Here is a 9,785-nt window from a genome sequence, read left to right as displayed (position 1 = left end):
CACTGCCTAAGTGTTATGAAATGCTCAAGGGCGCATCATTTCTGCAAGGCGACTGGGGAAAGTTTCATTGAAGACAGGCCACTTTCGGGTGGGTCGTGGTGATATTTTAATGGATGACAGGCTGGGTGGAAAGATGCATAACATTCAAGGCAGAGAATATGTTTGTGAGCAAAGATGCCAAGGTCAGAACATCAAGTCATGGCAGAAAGTGATGGGTAAGACTGGCAAGGAGTTTTAAGGTCAATCGTGGCAGGGGAAGGGTTCAGTTCAGTCGCTCAGTCGTGTCCGACTCTTCGCGACCCCATGAATTGCAGCACGCCAGGCCTCTCTGTCCATCACCAACTCCCGGAGTCTACCCAAACCCATGTCCATCGAGTCGGTGATGCCATCCAACCATCTGGGGAGGTCTTAATGTCAAGGTCTGAGTATCGACTTTGTCCTGTGAGCCACAAAGAATCCTTGGGATGTTTTAGATAAAACAGTTTAGGACAAAGCAGTATTAAAGGAAAATGAACCTGGCAAGGTGAGCCAAAAGGATGGAAAATGGAAAGAATGGTGATAATGGGAGCTGACAGGTTACTGCAATGGTCCAAGTGCGAAGTAATGATACAAATGAAAAGAAATGCAAGAGAAGGACAAAGTGACAGGATTCAGTGACCAAGAGGACATGCAGACCACGGATAGAGAGGAGGAGAGAACAGAAGGTTTTGAACTTGGGAAGCATGGACAGAAAAGGGGGCTTGCTAGGCAAGCCAAGATTGATTCCTAGTCCCCCAGCATATTAACCAAGCAAAGCTCTACCAGTAGGAGGGAGCGTAGAGTAGAAGCTCTGAATGCAGGTTTGAGAGGCCACATTAGAGGGTCCCTGCTCAGCTGCTTGCTAGCTGCCTCAGCCTCAGCCAGGCTTCACCTCCTAGAGCTTGCCTCGTTTGCAAAATAGGGATTAAAAACAACCTCCCTCTGAGGGATGTGGTAAAGATTAAATGAGATAATGTGATGATAATGTAAAACACCTGGAAAATGGCTACCCCCTCAGGGACCTCTCATTACATGCTGAAAAAAAAGGAAACCAATGCCCCAAACTAGCAAAGACAAAAATAAAAAGTCCTACATAATCCTGAAATTCTCCGAACGTAGCTTGTTCACGTTTTGACAGTTCAGAAGCTCTTTCTGGAAAGGTACCATCACTGTGCAGGAGTCTCACGTATCCCCCCACGGACACGTGGTGGGCACGGGTCAGAGTAAAGATAAACTAGCTCAGTGTATTGATTCTGAGCCAGAAAGAGGAAGAGCAGTGAGCACCAATCCCAGATCCTGCTGATGGACTCAGACCATGACTTTGGGTAAACTTCTCCCGTGAGAAGTTTCCATCAAGGACCTCATCATTTCCTTCTCTTGCCTCTCAGGCAATGCCAGCTTTGACATGTTTCTCCTGATTTCCTGGGACAAAGTTTGTAGAGGTGATTCAGGGCTGCTGACCTATCCGCTAGGGTGTGTGGACTTCAGAAGCCTGCTGACAAGCTGCAGGCACATGCCTGGGCTGGGGGTTGATGGTGGGAGACAGGCCTGTCTGAAATGCTTGAGTTACTCTTCGAGAGCAGAAGAACCAATGGCAAGGGGACCAACAAACCATCCCAGCTCTTGGAGCACTGTTATTTATTCAAAAAAATTCAACATGCAAAAAAGCAAACTGGTCCTAGCAAATGGGCCACTGGCTTTTGGAAATTCCAGACCTGAACTTTGGCCTGATCCTTTTCACCACTGTGGAGCACGGCTCACAGCTGACATCTTCCTGCAGGCTAAACTGCTGCTGCTCTTGCTGCTAAGTCGTTTCAGTCATGCCGGACTCTGTGCGACCCCATGGATTGCAGCCTACCAGGCTCCTCCATCCATGGGATTTTCCAGGCAAGAGTACTGGAGTGGGTTGCCATTGCCTTCTCCGGCAGGCTAAACTACCCTCCAGTCAAACTGCAGTTCTCTGAGACAATTTTTAAGGGTCCAGAAAGATAGCAAGCTGTGAAATAGGGGACTGACCCCAGTCTATCAGCCTTCAAAGCCTGCACTTTTTCCAGTTCCCAAAGGAAGTTCAACATTAGCATAAAATTATACAACATTGGGAGATGTAGGTAATTAAGTCTGCTCTGTCCATATCGCAGGTTACGCTCTATCCAAAACTACAGTTCAGAAGAGTTGAGTGACTTGCTTAAGACCACATCGTGCATGGTACCTCCTACTATAGAAATCAATAAGCTCACAAGAGATTTGCTCATATTAATAAGACCATTTCCTTGTAATCAAATCACAATTCATGTTTTCAAATATTTTTTACATATATTGCTTTGGTTGGTCTCTCACAATCAGTGAAATTTAGGCCACAAACATTACCAGCCCCTTTCAGAGAAGGAATCTGAGGCTTAGAGAGGTTAAGCGGTCTACACTAGGGCACAGAGGCAGAAGGTGCCACAGCCAAGGCTAGCGCCGAGTCCTTGTATTCTAATCCAGTTGGCAAACTCTATGCCCAGGCCTAGGATAAGAGCCTTTAAGATGTTTGTGTGCTGGGAGCAGACAGACAGGAAAACAACGAGCAGGAGACACAATGTATACTAGCAGAGCCAATAAACTAGATAGTAAACCTTCAATGATGATGTATTTATTGATTCTAATCAGAGATAAGAGTGTGTTATCTTTGAGTATTTTTCCTCTTCCAAGTATCTTTCTCAAGCATTTCTATAAATCAAGTCCTTAAAAAAGGCCTCAAGTTCTAGGGCTTCCAAGAACACTGGACGTGCCCCCCCCCCGACAATGAGCACATAACCAGCTGCCCTTCCGGCAGTGGCGGCGGGAGGAAGAACAGGGTGGGAAGATGCAGACTCTGTTGGTAAAAAGGAACAATTTCCTGGCCAAACCATCTGGTTACTGGGAATCTCCTTCCCCAGAGTGATTAAAACCAGGAAAAAACCGAAAATGAATATTGCTCTGTCTGGATTTGTTTGTGTTATAATAATATGGAATAATAACTGTTCAACAACCTCAGATATGCAAATGATACCACTCTAATGGCAGAAAACAAAGAAAACTAAAGAGCCTCTTGATGAAGGTGAAAGAGGAGAGTGAAAAAGCTGACTTAAAATTCAACATTCAAAAAACTAAGATCAAGACATCTGGGTCCCATCACTTCATGGCAAATAGATCAGGGAAAAAGTGGAAACAGTGGCAGATTTTATTTTCTTGGGCTCCAAAATCACTATCAATAGTGACTGCAGCCACGAAATTAAAAGACACTTTCTCCTTGGAAGAAAAGCTATGACCAACCTAGACAACATGTTAAAAAACAGAGACATCACTTTGCCCACCAAGGTCAGTATAATCAAAGCTATGGTTTTTCCAGTAGTCATGTATGGATGTGAGAGTGGGACCATAAAGAAGGCTGAGCACTGAAGAATTGATACTTTTGAATTCTGGTATTGGAGAAGACTCTTGAGAGTCCCTTGGACTGCAAGGAGATCCAACTATTTAATCCTAAAGGAAATCAGTCCTGAATATTCATTGGAAGGACTGATTCTGAAGCTCCAGTATTTTGGCCACCTGACACGAAGAGCCAACTCATTTGAAAAGACCCTGATGCTGGGAAAGAATGAAGGCAGGAGGTAAAGGGGAAGACAGAGGATGAGATGGTCGGATGGCATCAACGACTCGATGGATATGAGTTTGAGCAAACTCTGGGAGATACTGAAGGACAGGAAAGCCTGGCGTGCTGCGGTTCGCAAACGTTGGGTACGACTTAGCGACTGAACAACAACAACAATAATAACTGATATTGAGTATTTACTGTAAAATGCTAAACATTGCGCTAAGCACTTTAAGTAAGTACTTGATAACAGTTATCACCTCACCTAATCCTCACAACAACCCTTCAAGGTGGGTATTTTGATCCCCATTTTAGTGAGGAGGGAAAAGTGAGTTTCAGAGAGGTTAAATAATTTGCTTAAGGTTATACAGTCTATTTCACTCCAAAGTCCTAACTTGTATCCACATTGTATCCTCTCTCAAGGAAGATAGTGACTGACTAGAAGATGCCGCTCCATTCTCCAAACCCTGACTTTCACTAAGAAGCGGCCACGGATGGTATGTTACAGATAGGACATAATTATCACAATGATGGTGGCTCAGCTGGTAAAGAACCTGCCCGCCAATGCAAGGGACATAAGAGATGCAGGTTCGATCCCTGGGTCAGGAAGATACCCCTGGAGAAGGAAATGGCAACCCACTCCAGTATTCTTGCCTAGAAACTTCCATGGACAGAGGAGCCTGGCAGGCTACAGTCCACAGGGTCACAAAAGGTCGGACATGACTGAGCACACACACACACACACAAATACATATACATATCACAATGATACCAAGATAACCAGCATCTAAAAACTTTGATTACCAAATACCTTTCCCTTTTTTCATAAGAAGTAGTGTAATTTCATATTATTCAAATTAACTTTAAAACAATTGTACATTTTTATTCCAAAGACTGAATTTGAAACAAAGCTTAGCTCTATTATTTATAGAAAGAGTTAAACTTTAAAGCTTAGCTCTATTTATAAATGCATATGTAGAACTACCCCTTTTGTGGGCACATTCATATGCAATTACTCCAGCCAATTTCCATACTGAAAAACACTGTGAGCTTTTATTGAGCATTTGCAATTAAAGCTGAGAGGACAGCTATGCACTAAGTATTTTGTCAACAAAATTAATTACGTACGTCCTATCCAATCTCTGTACTATATGATGAAGCAGTGTAGTGAGCCATTAAACCATAATATGTCAGGGTACCGGGGTATATTAGGTCAAGTCAGAGCCTAAAAATCATGACTTGAGGGGAATTCACAAGTACCAGTGAGTTAGAAGAAATGTGTAAGGGGAAGAAGTGGTTTGTTAGAGGGCTTGGTGACTGCCCGTAACCCAGTGCAGGAGATGCCCCCAGCCCAACTTGGCCTGTCTTCCTGGCTCCCATCTCCAAGACTTGGCAAACAGGAGCAAGCCAAGATTTAACTAACCCACTTAAATTTGACTTCAGTGACCATTCCAGGAGAAATTGCGTTGCCTCCAGGAACTCTGGAGCAGCAGACTGAAAGCCTCAGAAAAGCAGACAACCTGTCCAGATGAAGTCTGTGTCCCTGGAAAAGACAGAGAGAGAAAGAGAAAGGAGGGTGGTGAGTAAGTGGAAGGTTGGTTTTGTCACTGTGATCCGAGGGCAGGCACTGGGTCCTATAGCAGTCCCATGCCCAGCATGGCCCCTAGGCCCAGATCAAGTGACCTATACATGTGAGCTGAAAGAAAAATCAGAACTTGGGTTCCTAAGGAAGAAAAATATCTACAGAAAACTTAAAAAAGTACTATAGAGGTAGGACACAGAAAAAGAGATATTTGGTAAACTGAGGGGTGGCAGGGAAGTCTCACATTTACAGGAAAAAAAAATAAGATAGTAGTAATAATAAGAGTAGTTAACACTTTGTGCCAAATACTGTTTTACTACTTGACTGTAAATTCCAGTAGGGCAAGGACTTTGCCTCTTTCACTCACCTGTATATACCAAGTACCTACATCAGGCCTTGGGGCCATAATAGGCATTCAGGATACTATGCTTTCATGAATGAACAGATAAAACAGAAGTCATGGGTAGGGGAGGGGAGGTGGAAATAGCATTTAGCTAAAAGTAAAAAAAAAATAATTAAAGGATGGTAATTATGAGCTCATTTTTTTCTAACATTATTGAGCACCAAGTTAAGTGCCAGGTATTGAACTTGGCCCTGAAGATAGAGATTAAGACAAGGTATATTCTGGGCTTGGTGAGCTGGCGCTTATTCAATCAACCAACACTTATCAAGTCTCTGCTCTGGGCCAGGCATCCAGCAGGGCACTAGGGGGACAGAGATATAAGGAAGTTCCTCTCCCTGCCATTCAGGAGCTCACAGTGGTGTGGATGGGGTGTGTGTAACAGAGACACACACACAGGGTTATGGTCAGGATGGGGCATGAGGAACCTACCTAAAAGGGGCCAACACAGTTACCCTTCCCTACCAGACCTCAAGCGAAGGGTAGCCATCGCTCATCAGGGAGGTTATGGAATTCTTCCATTGACTGGGACTTTTTCATGTAATAATTCCTGCCCCTACTCCCAGGAATCAGCATATTTTTCCAATAGTCTGGAACCTGGAAAATGGGCTCTTCCAATCCAGGATAAGTGCTAAACATAAAGACCCTCAGCTTTACGACTACTTTAAGATCAGATGATACAGTAAGGGGGCTTTCCTGGTGGCTCAGCAGTAGAGAATCCGCCTGCTAATGCAGGAGACATGGGCTCAATCCCCAGGTGGGGAAGATCCCCTGGAGAAGAAAATGGCAACCTACCCCAGTATCCTTGCCTGGAGAATCCCATGGACAGAGGAGTCTGGCAGGCTACAGTTCACAGGGTCACAGAGAGTTGGACAGGACTCAAGAGACTTGGCATGTGCGCACCCAATGCAGTAAGGCCATGAGGACAGAACTCGGACTCCAGTTCTATAAAAACGGTCCTTGGTATTTTGTGTTGTTATTCCCAAAGCATTGTAAAAATTTAGGTGCAATAATTGCTCAATAAATGGCAGCAACTGTTGCTGCAGCAGCTGAATCTAGAACTGCAAATATCCTTGCAGGATTTGAAGTTGAGTCGAGTTCCATGCAGGAAGTCACAGGAGAGTTGGAACCAACGTCACACACAGCCCCGCAGGCTCTGACCAATTCCGGCTCCACCCCGTGGTCAGCATAAGTCAGCTCCAAGCTCTCCTACCCTCCTGCATCCCTTGCTAAATCAACCCTCCTTAAACTCTGCCCAAAGTGGACGCAGCACCTTTCATTTTCAGGAAGAGTAACCAACTAGTTAAAAAGCCCAGGGAGGGCTGAGATTTGCTTGGGAGCAGCTGCGATCTAACCCAGCACATGGGGATTTGTGCAACTGAAAGCTGTAGACAGCTGTTTTGCAGAGCCTGTGCCAACATGTGCTGCAGAAAAGCACAAGCCCGAACTGCTCCCCTCTGGGTCAGGAAGTAGAACCGGTGATAGAAGCACGTGGGAGTGGAGGCAGTGAGAGAGCAAGAGGGAGGTCCTAGGAACCCACTGGCTAGAGCAACGTTTTTCTTAGCCCCTTAGCCTGTCCCAGTCAACAGGGAAGAACTTGTTCTGTTCACACTCTGTGAGGCTCTGGTGATAATGAAAAGGGATATGATTCCAAATCCACAATGTTACTTTTGAATCTAGACACCTCAGGTGGCCCCCATCTCTCCCCCTTACTGTGGATCTCTTTTTTACATTGTTTAATGCTGAATGTGTTACACAATATCTCACCCTCCAAGTTATGCTAGCATAATGGTGGCAGCAGAAAATCGAAAGAGACAGGCCTCATTCAGCAAGACACAGATTACAAACATGATAAACAAAAGACCAGAAACAAATGCACAAATAGTCCCTTGGACTACGTAACTGGAAAACACAACTGATGGTAACACAAGAAAAACAGATTTCAAATCTGTCCCTTCAACCTTTCTTCATGGTTGTGCAGTAAACATCAGTTTTCAATAGTCTTATATCTTTCCTTTCCATTCAGGCTGAATTTCAAATCAGATACATGATACAGTGTTGAGTAGAATTGTTTCAGCTTGGTTTCTTTTTTTATTTCCTTTCAACCCATGAAAGAGTTATTAAAACTTTAAAACTACATCATTTCCCTCTTAATAGGGTCACTTTTCATCCTAGTCGGGCTTCCCTGATGGCTCAGTTGATAAAGAATCCACCTGCAATGCAGGAGACCCCTGGGTGGGGAAGATCCCCTGGAGAAGGGATAGGCTACCCACTCCAGTATTCTTGGGTTTCCCTTGTGGCTCAGCTGTAAAGAATCTGCCTGCAATTCAGGAGACCTGGGTTCGATCCCTGGATTGGGAAGATCCCCTGGAGAAGGGAAAGGCTACCCACTCCAGAATTCTGGCCTGGAGAATTCCATGGACTGTATAGTCAATAGGGTCTCAAAGAGTTGGACACGACTGAGCGACTTTCACTTTTTTCACTTTCCATCCTAGTCAGTGAGCTGGATTATATTTGGCACGCTTCAGTAAGACAATTGTCATTCAAACAAGGATTACAGATCCCATTTTTTCTATATTTTGTTATGTCAGAGGAAGGGTTATGTGGTTATAAGAGTGGTCTAAAGTGTCACCAACATTGCTTTCTTAGGAGCTTTCTGAGGCCGTGGAATGGGATATATGACGTGGGGGCAGGTAGACCTGGATTATAATCCTGACTCTCTAGCTAACTTGGCCATCACTTTTGGTGCCTTAGTTTTCTTCCCTATAAAATGAGGCAAAACTATCCCATAAAGCAAGTAAGGACCAAGCCAAGCACAGTGGAGAACATGGCTTTCAGTGGAAAGCCTTTAAGAGTTAAAGAGCTGCTGCTGCTGCTAAGTCGCTTCAGTCGTGTCCGACGCTGTGCGACCCCATAGACGGCAGCCCATCAGGCTCCTCCGTCCCTGGGATTTTCCAGGCAAGAGTACTGGAGTGGGTTGCCATTGCCTTCTCCGAAGAGTTAAAGAGACTTGGCTTCAAATCCCAGACCAGCCACTTACCTTAAGACTGGGGTTTGTTAGTTAAAAATGCTCTACTTTAGGGTTGGTAGAGGCAAACTATTATAGAATGGATAAGCAACAGGTCCTACTGGATAGCATAGGGAACTATATTCAATATCCTGGGATAAACCATAACGGAAAAGAATATAAGGAAGAATGTATATATGTGTATAACTGAGTCACTTTACTGTAGAGCAGAAATTAACACAGCATTGTAAATCAACTAAACTTCAATTAAGAAATTAAAATTTCAAAAAAAAAAGAGCTATTTCACTTTCAAGAAGGTAATCCACAGTTAACAACTATGCTGAGTACTGAATGCGATGCCACCTGTGCAGCCTAGTGAGAGGTGGCTGCTCGAGCATTATTTGTGGCACTCAGACCCCTGGGAGAAGGAATGCCCCTGTAGTCACAGACATGAGCACGGCAGTCACCGGTTCTGAACACAGTGGTACCAGACTGTCGCTTTAAAGAGGACTCCCAGCTTGCATTAATAAAAAATTAAGATAGGTTGGGCAGAGGCGGACACCACGCACTGCTATAAACGCTGGTGAGGAAAGGGGAACAATCGGTGAAACAAAGGCTAACTCAGAAGCGCCAACTGCCCACTTTTTGTTGATGTATCTAAAAACACACCTTGCTCCAGAAAAGGTGCACGGGGCTCAGTAAGAAACAGTTGCTCTCAGTAAGAAAAAGTTGCTCTGTGCAGTCTAGGGTGGGGCCCTGCCCGGTGACCGCACTTTATTTTAAATCTGAGGGCTCTAGGTGACCGCTGGTTTCTGCACAGCACTGATCCTAAGGCCAGTTTTCAGGTGGCGGCGCGCTCTTGAGCGACACTTGCCTGAAGCCGGGTAGCGGAGAGGCAAGGACGGAGACAGCGCGGCGCTAACTGTTCGGGGCAGCCACCCTGCGCGCCCTGAGGTTGCGTTCGGCGAAGAGAAAGAGCCACCGTTTGCCACCGGGACCCCCACCCCCACCCCGGCCCTACAGCCTGTAGCTAGAGCACGGCGACCTTGGCCATGTCGCGACCGGGAATATAAAACTACCTGGCGCTGCAAGTCATTGACACACATGAATACGAGACAGGACAAGGGAATCGCGGCCCCGGGCTTTGCTGGAGCTTAAAAGATGCGAG

The sequence above is a fragment of the Giraffa tippelskirchi genome, chromosome 10 (assembly GCF_054371585.1).
Source record: "Giraffa tippelskirchi isolate mGirTip1 chromosome 10, T2T-mGirTip1v1.2.pri, whole genome shotgun sequence".
Lineage (NCBI taxonomy): Eukaryota > Metazoa > Chordata > Mammalia > Artiodactyla > Giraffidae > Giraffa > Giraffa tippelskirchi.
The sequence above is the reverse complement of the archived record's forward strand: the minus strand, read 5'-3'. Positions refer to the sequence as shown.